Raw genomic sequence first — 16,313 nt, forward strand, 5'->3', positions numbered from 1 at the left:
CTGCTGAGCTGTTAGTCCCGAGTGTCTTTCACGGCCCCTGCTTGAAATCCTAGAGGAGCCATTTCTTAAAGTAGAACTAGAGAAAAACCAGTTTCCCTTTGAGAAGTTTGTAGTTTTCTTCTTCTCCATTAATGAAATTTACATAACACATCTGACTTCCATTATGTCATGGTTTCCAGGAAACACTGAAGCAAATGGCTGGACTGTTTGTATTTCTCTTTTCTTCGGCTCTCGTGTTATTTTATTTTTTGCAGGGTGGGAAGCTTTATTTCACCGAGTGTGTGTGGTCTACTGGCATTTTAATTCTGTCTGTGAAATGTGGCAGGAAACACAGTTTTGTTCAGAAGGTGAGAGGAGATGCGCGTGAGGCGTTGCTGAGCTGATGGGTGCTCAGGAGTCTTGGCTGGGTGGGGACCTAGCGATGGTCACGGTCCAGGTGGGAGGTGGCAGGATCGTGATGGGAGGGAAGTTTGGGTGGATCTGGGAGAAGCCCAGAGCGTGACACCTGACAGCATCAGTTTCACAGAGGGGATGGCGGCTGGGCTTGTCCAAACATGTGTGTCCACCAACTGGGGAGGGAGTGTGTTAGACGGGTTCCATTCATATACTTCTTTTTTAAAATAGTTTTACTTATGTATTTATGGCTGTGCTGGGTCTTCATTGCTGTGAGGGCTTTTCTCTGGCTGCGGCGAGAAGGGACTGCTCTCTAGTTGCGGAGCATGGGCTTCTCCTTGTGGTGTCTTCTCTAGTTTCAGAGCACAGACTCTAGAGCACAGGCTCAATAGATGAGACTCAAGGCCTGTAGCTGCTCTGCAGAATGTGGGATCTTCCTGGACCAGGGATGGAACCCCTGTCTCCTGCACTGGTAGGTGGATTCTTTACCACTGACCACCAGGGAGGCCCTTGTTCATACATGTCTGATCTCAGTTGAGAGTCGGTTGTTTAGATAAAGTAATGGATTCTATGATTGGCTCCTCTTATTTTCCTCTCTGTTTTCTTGGGCCTGAAAAGCGACAAACTGTTTCCCAGGCTCCCATGCATGCAGGTATATTAGTTGTAAGGGCTGCCATAACAAAACCACATATTGGATGGCTGAAACAACAGAAATTTATTTGTTTACAGTTCTGGAGGCCGGGGGAACAAGATTGAAGGGTCAGCGTGTTTGGATTCTCCTGAGGCCTCTCTCCTTGGCTTGCAGATGGTCGCCTCCAAGCATGTCCTCACATGGCCCTGGTGGCTCTTCTTCTTATAAGGATATCAGCTTTGTTGGATTAGGGCCCCACTATTATGACCTCCAGAATCACTGCAGATGGTGACTGCAGAGCCATGAAATTAAAAGACGCTTACTCCTTGGAAGGAAAGTTATGAATCACTCTTCAATGTAGTAACTTAGTAACTAGTAATTGCAGTAACTCATTGACTAATTGACTAGTAACTACATTTATTTATACCCAAGAAGCAGTTCCCATTTTTGGGACTGAGATGGACTGAGACTCAGCACAGAGGAGGTCCAGTCTTGGCTCTGCTTCTCTCTAGCTGTCTCATCGCCAGCTGGTGGCTTCTGCTCTGTGGGCCTTACTTTCGTCAATGGTAACATCAGAATCAAGAATCCCAGGTGTCCGTCTCAGTGGTGCTATGCTGTGTGACTTAGCAGTCCTCTAGTGGAAGCCAAAACATGTTGACGTGTGTGCGGGAATGAGGGGCAATCTGATGCAGAATCTGTCAATGGTCTGGGTGGACATTGATGTGCTGTGTTAGAAACACAAATGTCTTTGTGACAAGGGGGAATGGTGAAAGGCGAGGCTACAACTAAAAAGGCTTTTATGAGATGTGCTCTTCAGGGCACTCACCCCACGAATTCTCCATCAGAAAGGATTCCCTGGGGACTTCCCTGGCAGTCCAGTGGTTGATCCTGTGCTTCCACAGGGGGGAAGGGTTTGATCCCTTGTTGGGGAACAAAGATCCCACATGGCTTGCAATGCAGCCAGATTAAAAAAAAAAAGAAAAATCTACAAATGCAAACGGTTCTCTGGTCAGCAAACTTCAAGAAACGTTGTGTAACCTATTGCCTTTGCCAGCGTTCAGCGATCTCTAACAGGTTAAGGGCCCCTTGCAGTGAGGAAACCCGTCGATCAACCCCTTTACCAAATATGTTTGGCCACTAAACCCTTTGTTTTCCACATAGCACACAATAGCACCTGAAGCGCCACTGCTTTGGGGGCAACACTGAACTTTGGTGAATCTTGAAATCTTGCAGGATAAGCACAGACATTGAGAAGTCCCATTTGGTCCGGTGAATCCTGTCTGTGGCTTCCCTCACTCCTGACTAAAGCTGGGGCCTCAGGCTTCTCAGAAGAGGGAGGCCAGGTCAGAGTCCCCCACGTGTGGAGGCCACGTGGAGCTGGTTCTGGTACCAGGGGTGAGTCATGAGCACCCACATTTGGGACACAACCATTAGACATGAGTCATGGCCATATGGAAACCTTATTCACGTCTACCTTCCTTTTGGTCCCTAATCCTTTGTAATGCCCTGGTTTTATGACGTCACTTCAGGGGAATTAAGTTTGGACAGCATGGTGATGTAATTAATGTGACTCAGCTTCAATTAAAGTCTTCCGCCAGCATGCCATCTGACCCTATCAGTTTCACAGAGGGGATGGAGGCTGGGCAGATAGGTGCGTCTGCCAACCGGGGAAGGGATTTGCTAGACGGGTTTCATTTGGGGCTTTATTCCAGTCCTTGGTGTTGAACATCTAAGGCTTCCCTGAAGACACACTTTTTCAACACTTCCTGGCTCAGCTATTAACTCAGGACCATTTTGGAGACTTTAAGGCACCCTGACCTGGGCGTTGTCCAAGTTCTTGATTCCCACAGCTAGTCTTTTCTGTCTATAGCTACTTTCTCCAAAAAGAAGTCTCCTTTTATCAATTCAAAACAAGTAAAAAAAAAAAATCTGTTTTGTTGAGCAGTTATTAGTCATTGTGTCCTCTTTACGGGGGCATATTGACTTATCAAGAGGGTTTGGTGGTGGCCACGCTTTGACCTAAAAGTGACATAAATAGTGGGAATTTGACCTGTGTCATTGGGGGATGACCAGAGCAGCTTCAAATTTGCAAAAATATGCTCTTTCTCTCACTTCTGGAGCCACTGGGTATGAATATTTTCTTGTTGCTTTCCTTCTGAGAGCTACAATGCAAGAACCTTCTGGAACAGGCAAGCATGTCCCCAGCCTGGGACATACCTGTGCTGGCCTTCGCTGCCCTCTCTGCCCAGTTGCTTCGCCTTCCACACCCCGACTCCTCCTTCCTTTAACCATCCTGCTTCTTGCAGGTTCTGACCTCCAGTCCAGTTGGAGAGCCTGACAGCTGGCCGGGGGTGGGGGGGGAGGGGGCGGGGGTTGGGGGGGCGGGCTTTGCAGGTGGGTAGTGCAGGGCTAGAGCCAATGGGTCTGTGACCTGAGCTGGGAGAGGGTGTCAGACCCTGTTCATCCCCTGATGCCTTTGGGGAGGAGGGGTGGCTAAAATAGCACCAAGATTTAACCTTGAGTCTAAGTGTGGGGTCCCCTGGGAGCAGCCTCGCTTTCCCTCTGGGCTGGCTGAGAGCATTTTCCTGCCCTACTGGGTGCTTGGCTGGACACTCTGACCCGTCATCTCCTAGAAAGGGCTGTGTACATTCTTGCCCTTCAGTGTTCGCCACGTGAGCCTTTTTATTCCTTCTTCCCCAGCTCACATGGTCCATTTCTGAGCCCCTTAGTGAGATATGGGAACAGCTACTGAGAATCACTAAGATGTATCGTGGTGGCTCAGTGGCAAGGAATCCACCTGCAATGCAGGAGACGCAGGAGACGTGGGTTCGATCTCTGGGTTGGCAAGATCCCCGGAGAAGGAAATGGCAATGGTATTCTTGCCTGGAGAATCCCATGGACAGAGGAGCCTGGCAGGCTGCAGTTCATGGGGTCACAGAGTCCGATAGGACTTTTCAACTAAACAAGCTGTCCTGGGCCAAGTTGGGCCAGGCCTGGAAATATCTCACCTGCATCACCTTGTTTTGTCCTTACTTGGACCACCTGTTGAGGAGTTGTTATCATCTCCAGTTTATCTTAATTTTTAGATTTATTTTTTAATTGGAGGAAGATGGCTTTACAGCATTGTGATGGTTTGTTACCTCCAGTTTAAAATGAGACAGTTGAGACTTCAAGAGGGTAAAGAAATACCTGGCCCAAAGTCTCCCGGCTAATCAGCTCTGGAACGCGGACTCACTCAGAGAAGCACGGATGGACCGTCGGCTCTGGCCCAATCCTGGCATAAGGAGCTTCAGGACGGAGACGTGAATGGGACCAGCCCCGTTCAGGAAGGGGCGTCTTTCCCAGTCTCCGGTTTAAGGAGAAGGGTGACACCTGGCTCAAGTCTGGAGCAGCAGCAGGGGCGAGGAAGGCAGAGGAAGGAAGAAGGCAGAAGATGACACAGCCCGTCCAGAAGCGCACCGGGCCCGCTGCAGCGCTCCTGCTGAAGGAGCTTCGCCCACCCGATGAACGCCGGCCGGGCCTCTCGATCCATCTGCGGCTCCATGAGGGCTGCTTGAAGGGCGTGAAGCAGAGAAGGAAGAGGTGGGTTTGGGAGGGTCCTCTGGCAGCAGGAGGAGGATGGGAGGGGCTGGAAAAGTTGCACAACCCGATTTTCTTTCTTCTTTTTCTGGAAAAAAAGAAAATGACCAATCTGTTTGAGTCCACTTCACTGGAGTCTTTTTAAGATTTTTTTGATGTGGGCCATTTTTTTTTTTTCCCTCCAAAGATAAAGGTTTATTTATTTATTTAAATTTTGGCTGTACTGGGTCTTCACTGCTGTGTGGGTGAGCCGGGGGAGGCTACTCCTGGTCGTGGGGTGCCGGCTTCTCTTTGTGGGGATTTCTCTTGCTGCGGAGCACCGCCTCTAGGGCACACGGGCTGCAGTAGTTGTGGTTCCCGGGCTCTAGTGCACAGGCTGGGTAGTTGTGGCACATGAGCTAAGTTGGGCTTAGTGGCTCCACAGTATGTGGGATCTTCCTGGATCAGGGATTGAACCCGTGCCTTCTGCATTGGCAGGCAGATTCTTTACCACTGAGCCACCAGGGAAGCCCTGAGAGTCTTAAAGGTAGAAGGAATTTTCTATAAAAAATCAGAGAGAAAATTCAAGGACACCAAAAGTGATATTCCAATTTTGGAATGAAAGTGTCAAAATGAAAAAAAGAAAAGAAGGAAATAAATAAAAATGCCATTAAGATCTCACCCTTTGGTAGAGGGGTAATTAGTTTTGGAGCATCCATTGAGCTCACAAAAAAACCCTGAGATAATTCTCTGTGTAGCTGGGACTTCCCAAACAGCTGAATGGCTTTTGACACCTCACTCTGTCATACGGGTTTGGGGCCAGGAACCTATCAAGCTGGAGGAGCTTGCAGGAGAAGATCTTGAAAAGAGTGGCAGGGGGGTACGAGACCCTGAGGGCCTCTGAGACTTTTCAGGCAGCTGGCACTGACCCTAGCAGTGCTGTACATCATCAAGGCCTTGCTCTGGTGGTGGCGACCTGGATTGGAATAAGCCTGGGCTTTGGAGTCAGACCAACCTGACTCCCTGCACTTCAGCTTGCTAATCATGTAGCATGGACAAGGCCTTCAACTCCTCTGAGATTCTCTCACTTATACAATGGGCATAAAATTAGTTCTCACTTCATAGGTGGTGGTATAAGGAAAAAAATAATGCTCATAAAGCTTCTGGCCCTATTGGTCAGAGTTCTCCAGGGAAACCAAACCAAGTAGATACATCTCTATATGTCTACGTACAAAGAGATTTATCATAGGGATTGAATGTCTTGGTTATGGAGGCCGAGAAGGCCCATGATCTGCCATCTGCAGGCTGGAGACCCCAGAAAGTCAATGGTAGACCTGAGGACCAGGAGCTTTAATATTCCAGGACCGGAGAAGATGGACACTGAAGCTCTGTGAGAGAGAGAGAGATGGAGAGAGAAAGAGGCCCCCTTCCTCCACCATTTTGCCCTAACCTCAGAGGACTGGATGGGTCTGCCCACAGTACTGAGGGTGGGTCATTTTTACTCAGTCTGCTAATTCAAATGGTAATCTCCTCCTAAAACACTCCCATAGACACACCCAGAAATAAGCTATCAGGCATCCCTTAGCCCAGTCAAGCTAATACATGAAAAGAACCATCACAAATCCACTCCTTGTCAACCTGGCAGCTATACACATCTCCTAAACCATACTTAATCTCCAAATAAAGGCAATAATGAGGTCACACTTGCACTAACATCACACAACTATTCTGGTACAACTGAAAATACACTAATTCCTTTCCCCAAAGAGGAAGTAAAGTCCTTGAGTGATGTTTACTCTCCTGATATTCTGTACTTTGAATGCTATGATGTAAAATCAACGATCCTTAAAAAAAAATACTGATACAAAGTCAATACATCTTATGTTGCGTGATATGGGGAAAAGATAGGAAAGTAGATTTTGCTTAATATCTTCAGATGTTAGTATAGACACACAAATGTATTTGTGACAAAGGAGGAAATATTCATGACAATTCCAGTTCTAGCTACCATTATAGGTTGTGTGGTTGTAGCTGATATTTATGGGCTTCCTTGGTGGCTCAGATGGTAAAAAATCTGCCTGCAATGAGGGAGACCTGGGTTCAATCCCTGGGTTGGGAAGATCCCCTGGAGGAGAGCATGGCAACCCACTCCAGTATTCTTACCTGGAGAATCCCCATGGACAGAGGAACCTGGCGGGCTATGGGCGATGGTGTCGTAGAGTCGGACACGACTGAGTGACTCAACACACACAGAGCTGACATTTGTAACTATCTTCTACTGTCCATTCTGTATTCCCTTTGCCCTCAACAAACACTACAGTTAGTCATGATTCTTTACGTGGTAGGGTGACCTAAACCTTCATTTGTGAAGGGTCTGGTCTTAGATTTGGTGTAGTTTTTCACTGACCTTAATCACAGGGCATAGTCTTTCTAACAAGTGCCCTAAGGGCTCTCCTATCCTCCAGATTCTTCCTTACCTCAATGATTGCATGCTGCTGCTGCTGCTAAGTCGCTTCAGTCATGTCTGTCTCTGTGCAACCCCATAGACGGCAGCCCACCAGGCTCCCCCCTCCCTGGGACACTCCAGGCAGGAACACTGGAGTGGGTTGCCATTTCCTTCTCCAACGCATGAAAGTGAAAAGTGAAAGTGAAAGTGAAGTCGTGTCTGACTCTTAGCGACCCCATGGACTGCAGCCTACCAGGCTTCTCCATCCGTGGGATTTTCCAGGCAAGAGTCCTGGAGTGGGGTGCCGTTGCCTTCTCCGCAATGATTGCATCAGTTCAGTTCAGTTCAGTCGCTCAGTCGTGTCTGACTCTTTGCGACCCCATGAATCGCAGCACGCCATAGCTAGGATCAATTAAATGAGCCAACACCATAGCTCCTTGTTTTGCCTATTGATTCAGAGGCATGAGGAATACAACATGGGTGGGTGGCTCTCTTAACTTCCAGTTCAATGGAACGATTGTTGTGTCTCCTGGTGAAAGCATTCCTCTAGGCCAGCAGAGGATAGAGTTGTGGGAACAGGAAGAGAAAAATTTGCTAGTGGTTGTTAGGGGTAAGCGTGAGTGGTGCCACTCCCATTTCTACCCCAGTCTCTCTGGAAATAGTTTCTCATGTAGAGAATGGTCAAATTAGTGGCCATCTCATAGGTGGTGGTATGAGAAAGAAGTATTGCTCAGAATGCCTCTGGTCTATAATAAGTGCTTAATGCATATAAAGTTTTTTTTCTTTTATTTATCTTTTAATTGAAGTATAACTGATTTACAATGTGGTATTAGTTTCTGGTGTAGAACTAACTGCTTTAACATATGTCTGAAATAGAATATATTAATAATAAAGATGTGTTTGAGCCTAGTTATAATGATTTAAAATTCACGGTCTGAAACCGCGATTATGTTTGCATCAACCTAATACTTCAGCCCCTGATGCCTAAGAAGAAGCACATTCTCTATGTCCATAATTCCCTTGTCACGCTTAAGAAAATTAAAAACAATTTTTTAGTATCATCTAATATCCAGTTCTTATTCAACATTCTACAGTTCCTAAAAATATCTTGTGTCTTTCCATTTCTTTAATGAATCACTCCCTTTTCCAGCCATTTTGTGTATTTGATGTGTTTGAAAAATGCTTTCGGTTTCAGATTTGTTTAAGAAGCTTCTTTTCTTCTCAAACCAACCCCAGTCTCTTCCTGTTACAAGTCCGTTCTGGTCCACACAGTTCTTCTCCCTTAAGGAGCATGTCCACGTGCGCAGGGAGATGACTTTCCCATAAGCTCTACAGAAAGTAGTGATTCCAAGAACGGACTTTGAAGTCAGAAGGTCTGGGTTGGAATTGAGCCCCACCACTAACTAGCTGGGTTAGGGCAAATTACTTAACCACCGTGAGGATCAGGTTCCCAAACTATTATTACTAATTACTTCCCAAATTATTACATGAAAACATGTAATAGTAATAATAGTCTCAGTTGAGTACAGTCGTTGGGAGGATTAAGTGAGTTCCTGGATGTTAAGGGCTTAGAACTGTCTGGCTTGTTTGAACACTCTGTAAAGGCTGTGTGTGTGCTAAGTCACTTTAGTTGTGTCCAACTCTTCGAGACCCCTGACTGAAGCCTGCCAGGCTCCTCTGTCCAGAGGATTCTTCCTGATCCGGGGATTGAACCCACATCTCTTACTCCTCCTGCATTGGCAGATGGGGTCTTTACCACTGGTGCCACCTGGGAAGCATGTATGGGCTCTCTTTAAAGATGCATCCTCTTCCTGCCAAGTTCTTCCCATTCCTTTCTCTCTATAGGTCATTAGTTTCCTAAGAAAATAGTCCCTAAAGGAAGACATTACAGGTGTACTTCATTTTATTGTGTTTTCAAGATATTGCACTTTTTTCTTTCTTTTTACAAAGTGAAGGTTTGTGGCAACCTTGTATGGAGCAAGTCTATGGGCACCATTTTCCCAACAGCATTTGTTTGCTTTATGTCTCTGTGTAACATTTTGGTAATTCTTGGAATATTTCAAATTTTTTCATTGTTACTGTATTTCTTATGGTGATCTGTGATCAATGATTTTTTATGTTATTATTGTAATTGATTTGTCATTTTTTAGTAATTATTTGAAACTTGGTAGCGCTAGTGGTAAAGAACATGCTTGTCAATTCTAGAGATGTAAGAGTTGTGGGTTCAATCCTTGGGTCAGGAAGATGCCCTGGAGGAGGGCCGGAGAACCCAATCCAGTATTCTTGCCTGGAAAATCCCATGGACAGAGGAGCCTGGCAGGCTACAGTCCCTAGGGTCCCAAAGAGTCAGACACAACTGAAGTGACTTAGCACACACAGCAATAAAATATTTGCAAATTAAGATATGTCCATTATTCTTTTAGATGTAATGCTATTACACAGTTAATAAACTATAGAGTAAACATAACTTTTATATGCAAAAAATCCATGTGGCTCAACTTTATCATGATATTTGCTTTATTGCAGTGGTTTGGAACAAAGCCCTCAGTATCTCTGAGGTCAGCCTGTATTCTATGACCCATTTTTCACCATAGGGTGATAGTACCAGCTGTCTCCTTGAATGGTGCTTTGGAACTTTTACAAAGAAGAAGTAGTTTCTGTAGAATGATACCCCTAGAAGGAACTTGCCGGAACTTTAAGTGTATCAGTAGCTATCATGTACTTAGCATCTATCTAAGGCCAGGCTCCGTGGGCATGGCACTCTGCCGCCGCTCTGGGAAGTAGACATTACCACTGCCATTCAACACACAGAAACCAGGGCTTAGGAGTCAAGTCACTTGCTCACGTTCACACAATCAGTAAGTAACAGCGTCGGCGTTCAAACTCCAATCTGGCTGCCAAGCACAGCTCTTTCCAGTAAGCCATGCTGAGTCTTTCCATAAAGACAGCTGGGTTCTGGTGTACTTAGCTGATCTCTCCCCAGATCATCAATTAAAAACATGAATGTGGAAAGGGTTATTTCTCTGTAGACAGGAAAAGTGGGACCCATCACTCTTAATTGGGAGCAATATCCAGTCTTCTTTTAGAAAGAGAAGGGAGAGGTCGTTCTCAGGAAAGCACTGAGCTGGCTTCTGGGGTTGCATCCTCTTAAATCCAGCACTTTGGAAAATTGTGTTGACTGGTAATTGGGAGGATTACTGTTGCCTGGTGACCAGGGGCACCTCAAACATACAGTCGAGTAAGGGGGAGAGGTGGTGTTCTTACCTCTTTTACATGCAGGACTTCAGGCCATTCCCGTCACCTGATTCAGTAAGGACAGGAGGCGACACAGCTCAGGATGAGTTAGAAAGCCCCTCGCTTCTGCTCAGTGATTCAGCTGGTCTTGCATGTTTCATACCTGAGGACGGTCTTCTCTTTGACCTGGTATTTTCCCTAGGGAAAAGTAGGGGGGTAAAATGTTTTTTTCCACAGAATATGTTTTCCTTTTTTAAAAATTAAATCTAACTGAGTCATTTTTAACCTTGAAATAAGGCTGTCAGAAGTTAGAGGGTGGGTCACAGTCAACCAAGGCAAAACATCTTCTCTTTCAGAGCATTTCAACCTTATTTGTATAAATAAAATGATTTCCCCCCAAATCTATGTTGTATGGATGAGTGAGTGAGTGAAAGTCGCTCAGTTGTGTCCGACTCTTTGAGACCCCATGGACTATACAGTCCATGGAATTCTCCAAGCCAGAATACTGGAGTGGGCAGCCGTTGCCTTCTCCAAGGGATCTTCCCAGCCCAGGGATGGAACCCAGGTCTCCCGCATTGCAGGCAGATTCTTCACCAGCTGAGCCACATGGATAGCCCATGTTGTGTGGATACTCGGAATAAGAACCGAAGATAGTGGACCCACCTTTGGGATGAAACCAGAGGCTGGGACCCTACTTACTGCCTCCCTTCTCCAGAAACCCTTCCAGTTCTCCCTGAAACCCTAAGGCTGTGTGGAACACAATTCCAGGACTCCTGTTATACCCTATCAGGCTTCCCAGGTGGCACTAGTGGTAAAGAACCCACCTGCAAATGCTGGAGACATAAGAGGCGTGAGTTCGATCCCTGGGTGGGGAAGATCCCCTGGAGGAGGCCATGGCAACCCTCTCCAGTATTCTTGCCTGGAGAATCCCGTGGACAGAGGAGCCTGGCGGGCTACAGTCCATGGGGTCACACAGAGTCAGGCACATCTGAAGTGGTTTAGCGCACACACGCGGACATCTAAATAAAGTTATGTACTTTAGTTAACACTATGTATTGATATTGGTTCATTCATTTGTAACAAATGCACTGTTGTAACAAGATGTTAATAATAGAGGAAACTGGGTGAGGGGTACATGGGAACTCTGTACTACCACTGACCAAAAAAAAAAAAAAAAAATCCAAAACCATTCTAAAATTAAAAGTTAATTTTTTTAAAAAGGTCTATTCCATTACATAATAGTTTCTACTGTAGGAAAGGTTATTTTTAATTCAGTCTAGTCCTTCCTGGTCCTACATAGAGGCTAAAGGGATTTAAAAGGCTGTGATCAGGGTCTAGACTTATAAAATCCACATGTCTCGCTTCACCAGCTTGGGATACCGAATGGGGGGCAGTCACATCTTTTTCAACATGCAGGGTGATGGACTCGCATTCCCCGTTGAAAGACTCGAGAAACTTTCTGCTGTGCCCTTGGCCAAGACAGCCTGGTCCTATTCTCATTAGGGAGGGTCCCAGTGGTTGAAGAGGGCGCTGCCTCTGAGGGTCCGGGCATAACTGGACAGAGGCCACGTTCTCCATCACACCTGGGCGCCTTTGCTTCAGGCCTGGCGTCCCTGATGGCCATGGCTCCTTGTTCCCCAACTCAGACATCTTCAAGGTGTCTGGTGGCTTGGAGACCTCTCCAGCCTCTGTGACCTGAAGTCCCTGAGGACTTCAAAATGAAAACGTGGTCCTTCTCCCTCAATTTCAAGCTTGCCCATTTCCTACTCCAGGGGCAGTGATATTCCTCTGCCAAGGGAACCCCTGACTTGATTTTCCTGCTGTCCTTGATTTTCCTGTTCTGTCCTGGGTAGAGAAAACCACTGCCGCTGGTGACTCTGACTTACACACAGGACTCCATCTCTCCTCTCTTTTTTAAAAAGAGACTGATTTATTTATTTTTGGCCTTGTGGGCTCTTCGTTGCTGCACGAGGACTTTCTCTAGCTGCAGTGAGGTGGGGGGCTTCTCTTCATTGCGGTGTCCCAGGCTTCTCCTTGCAGGGGCTTCTTTGACGAGAGCACAGGCTCTCGGGCGCAGGGGTTTTAGAAGCTACGGTGCACTGGTGTAGTTGCTCCGAGGCACGTGGGCTCTTCCCAAAGCAGGGACGGGAGCTGTGTCCCCTGCTTTGGCAGGTGGAGTCTTAGCCACTGGACCACGAGGGAAGTGCAGCTCCCTCTCTTTCAACACACGTGGAGGTGGCAGGGAGGTGAGGTGCTCCTTGCCCCGGAAGAGAAAGGACTCAAGTTCTGGCCTGTGTCCCCTAGCTCTGTGAGGTTACCATCCTCAATCTTCCCTGTGGCTCAGACGGTAAAGAATCCGCCTGCAATGCTGGAGGCCTGGGTTTGATCCCTGGGAGATCCCTTGGAGAAGGGAATGGCTACCCACTCCCAGTATTCTTGCCTGGAGAATCCCCTGAATAGAGGAGCCTGGCTGGCTACAGTCCATGGGGTCACAAAGAGTCAGACACGAAGGGGCGTCTAAACACACTCACACACACACGCAATCTTCTGGGACCTCAAGTTTTCTCATCTGCAAATTGGAGAAAGCAGAGACAGACTTAGAAGAGACAAGCTCAATTATTCTTGTGTTAATTATTATTCTTGTGTTATTCTTGACTATTCTTGTATTCTGGATAGAACAGAGTGTTCTATTCAAATCCAGGGCTGTTCCCAGAGGCCACGGCTGGAGCCCAGGGTCTAGATACCTAGGAAATATCCCTTGGCCAGAGGGTAGGGGGTTGGTTCATCTTCAGGGACAGGTAAGGAGAGGCAAGCCTGGCTCGGACCCCAACTTAATCTTAAACCTACTCTGAAGTACTGATGCGGTTGATCTCTGAGCTTAGCTTTGTGAGAATACTGTTCCTTAATGATCTAAGATTCTCTCCAAGGAATAAGCAATTCCCTCCCCCACCAGAGAGCACATTCACTAGATAGGGTCAGAATTTACTTTTTTGTTTGCAAAATCCAAGTCTTTTCAGTTTTCCCTCCAAAGCAATGAAAAGGAATCTGGCTGCCGGGACAAGTCACAAGGAGGATGAAAGCAGCTTTCCTGAGGTTCAATTCTTGCGGAAACAATCTTCCTCTTCTCTTCTCCTCCCACCCCTCCCCGACTTACAATGCTCCCAAGTGTATATTGTTTTTAAATGTCAAAGAGAAAAAGAAAAAGAAAGAGAGGGAGAGAAGCCCCTTTGGCTCTGACTGTCACATTCTGGCGAGGGGAGTAGAAAGGCAGAAAGAACAAGTGGCGGAATTAAAGAGATGCAGATTTTTTTGTCTCCCCGCCCCTATTCAGGTCTCCAGCCTTCCCCTCTTCCCTCTCCACTGTCTCAGCTCCCCTCCCCCGGGTTGCATTGAAATGTCAAATGCAGCAGTTTGCAGCTGAAAGGGGGGTCCCTGGTGGGAACGGACTGCCCTTCTAACCTGCAGGCTCAAGCTGGTTCCTTCGGTCCTTGTGTTTGCTTCCCCCTTTCCTGGGCGTCTCTCATCCTTTCCTGGGCGTCTCTCATCCGCAGATTTTGTTTGGGATGGAGGAGGAGGGGGAGGGGATGGGGAGTCCGATGCTTCCCACCTACGGGTGTGAAGGAGGCGCCCTGTAACACCCTTGGTCCCTTCTTGACCCCAGTTCCTCCGACCTCCAGCTGGTACTAAAAGAGATGATTCCTCTGGGGCTTTTCATTTTCTGCCTTGAAAGAGAAGGGCCGGGGAGAGATGTTCCAGGTGGTGTGCTGGGAAGGATGGCTCTATCTGGCCATTTCGCCCCTATCCCAGGGCTTCTAACCAGTCAGGCCGGAGGTCAAGACAAAGCAGGAGTGTGATGTGCTTTCCTGAAAACGTGTACACTGAGGGTTGGAATATTTTATGAAACCTGGAGTGAGTGAGGGTGTGGAAAACGGGTGTTTTCTTAAATTGCTGGGGGAGGCAAAGTGGGGGAGTTTTCCAGAGAGCTTTTCGGCAAGAAGGGTCAACAACCTTAGAGAAAGTGCAAATGCCCGATTCAGCAATTCCAATTCTAGGAATTTTTTTTTTCCCCTAGTAGTATAACTAGGCAACTGAGAAAAGAGTTCTGCATGAGGCTGTTTGTCCCAGGAATATTTGTAAAACAGCATGATTGGAAACATCCTAATCTCTCTCTGTAAAGGATTAAAAAAGAAATGCTGGCCCCATAGAGTCATTAAACATGATCTTGTAGATTTATATTTGCTGATGTGGAAAGATACCCACAAAAACTAAAGAAAATAAAAGATCATACAATGCTATATATAGTTCTTTCTCATTTTTTTACATTAAAGGATATATATGAGTAGAAAAGGATGGGCATCCATCTGTTATGTCTGGATGGTAGAATTATGGATATTTGTCATCTTCTTTATGATTTCTAATGGTTCCTAGTTTTCTGACATTCACAAGTGTCAACCACAAATTGACACTTGCCATGGCACTTGCCATCCACCTCTGCGTATGTGCATGCATGCTAAATCGCTTTAGACGTGTCCAACTCTTTGCAATCATATGGACTGTAGCCTGCCAGGCTCCTCTGTCCATGGAATTCTCCAGGCGAGAATACTGGAGTGGTTGCCATGCCCTCCTCCAGGTGATCTTCCTGACCCAGGGATTCATCCTGCATCTCTGATGTCTCCCGCATTGGCAGGAGTGTTCTTTACCACTAGCACCACCTAGGAAGTCTGCCGTCCACCTCTACAAGGATTAAATCATGTGTTGCTGCTGCTGACCTTCAATACCCCTGAAGAGGTTCAGGGTGGAGCAGAAATGAGGCACTCTGTGCTCTGGGAAAACTGGCAGAATAGGTCTTCAGATATTTAGATATCCTCAGGAGCTGATTTTATAAGCCCAATTCTTATATCTCCTCATATCTAGAAAAACATGAAAATCCTTCATGGTGACACTGTTCCTTGTGACTTGTGAAGGATTCACAAGACTAGTAGAAACCTGGAAAAACATGCATTTGACTGCACGTACTCCCCCTTTACCATGAATCACATATATACTGACCTTTCACCCTGCCTCTTGGGAGCAGTTTCTCAGAGCTATCTGAGGTGCTGACTCCCAGGCTACAGTCCTCACTCTGCCCCAAATAAAACTTAACTTACAACTCTCACATTGTGCATTTTTAAAAAGTTGACACAGATATTCCTATTATGATGAAAAAGTCCACAGAATTACTCATTAAAAAGAGTGTAAATTAACTTTAGCCCCTTTGGGAAGGATTCCTGTTTTTTTCTTTCTGTTGTGCAAATAAAAATTTCCTGGTAATTAAAATTCTCACATTAAAAAACAAAGGCAGAAATTCTTTGTTTCTGGTATATTAGAAGCAAAGCAACTAATAACTGATAGGTTGCAAGATACACAGTGAAGTTTAATAATTCTTTCTTTGCTTACATAGTGTTCAATGTGACGGCTCTCTTGGTAAAAAATGAGTTTTCATCTCTCCTGTGCTCTGAGCTGGGTGACTGTCTTTTACTTGACTTCTCCCAGGCTACGTCAGCCTTTCTGCTGATACTTTGTGCAACCGCTTCTAACCCCCACATCAGGATACATCAATCAACCTGTTTAAAAGGAGACTATCCTGGACAACCCAGGACAAGTGGACATCACAATAAGACATGCTTTCCTTAACAGGAGATTTCTGTAAGCTTCCCAGCTTCCCCTACCCAACATCGTTTCCCAAGTGGACTAAAGTTATTATTTGAACTTTATGTGATTCTTCCTTTAGAGTCAAAACTGGGTCCTTTTCCTTATATGTCCATGATTAGGTAAGTTATTGGCTTTAGATATCACATATTACAAAGGTCAAAGTCCTGGTTCTTTTTTTCCAAATACAAGCTGGTGTTTCTAGGAAATACACTGCAGGATTTATCTGAATTTCCAACTTGTGCTTGAGGGGGAGTGGCTGAGTGAAATAAAAGGCTCACCATTAGCATATGGGTATCAGCTGCTATATTGGGAAGTTGGGGGCATGCCTTGAATGATGCAATTGACTCCTGGTGCTCATGT

General features: G+C 46.2%; 1 long non-coding RNA gene across 1 annotated transcript; it reads right to left on the reverse strand.

Annotated features, from left to right (window-relative positions):
• Positions 1-4,221: 4,221 nt before the first annotated feature.
• On the reverse strand, positions 4,222-13,763 carry LOC122454820. The gene is made up of 3 exons (XR_006273528.1): positions 13,722-13,763; positions 10,293-10,460; positions 4,222-4,691 (listed from the first exon to the last, which is right to left on the reverse strand). It is a non-coding gene; the product is annotated as an uncharacterized LOC122454820 (long non-coding RNA).
• Between the last annotated feature and the right edge of the window lie 2,550 nt (positions 13,764-16,313).

This window comes from Cervus canadensis, chromosome 17 (genome assembly GCF_019320065.1).
Source record: "Cervus canadensis isolate Bull #8, Minnesota chromosome 17, ASM1932006v1, whole genome shotgun sequence".
Lineage (NCBI taxonomy): Eukaryota > Metazoa > Chordata > Mammalia > Artiodactyla > Cervidae > Cervus > Cervus canadensis.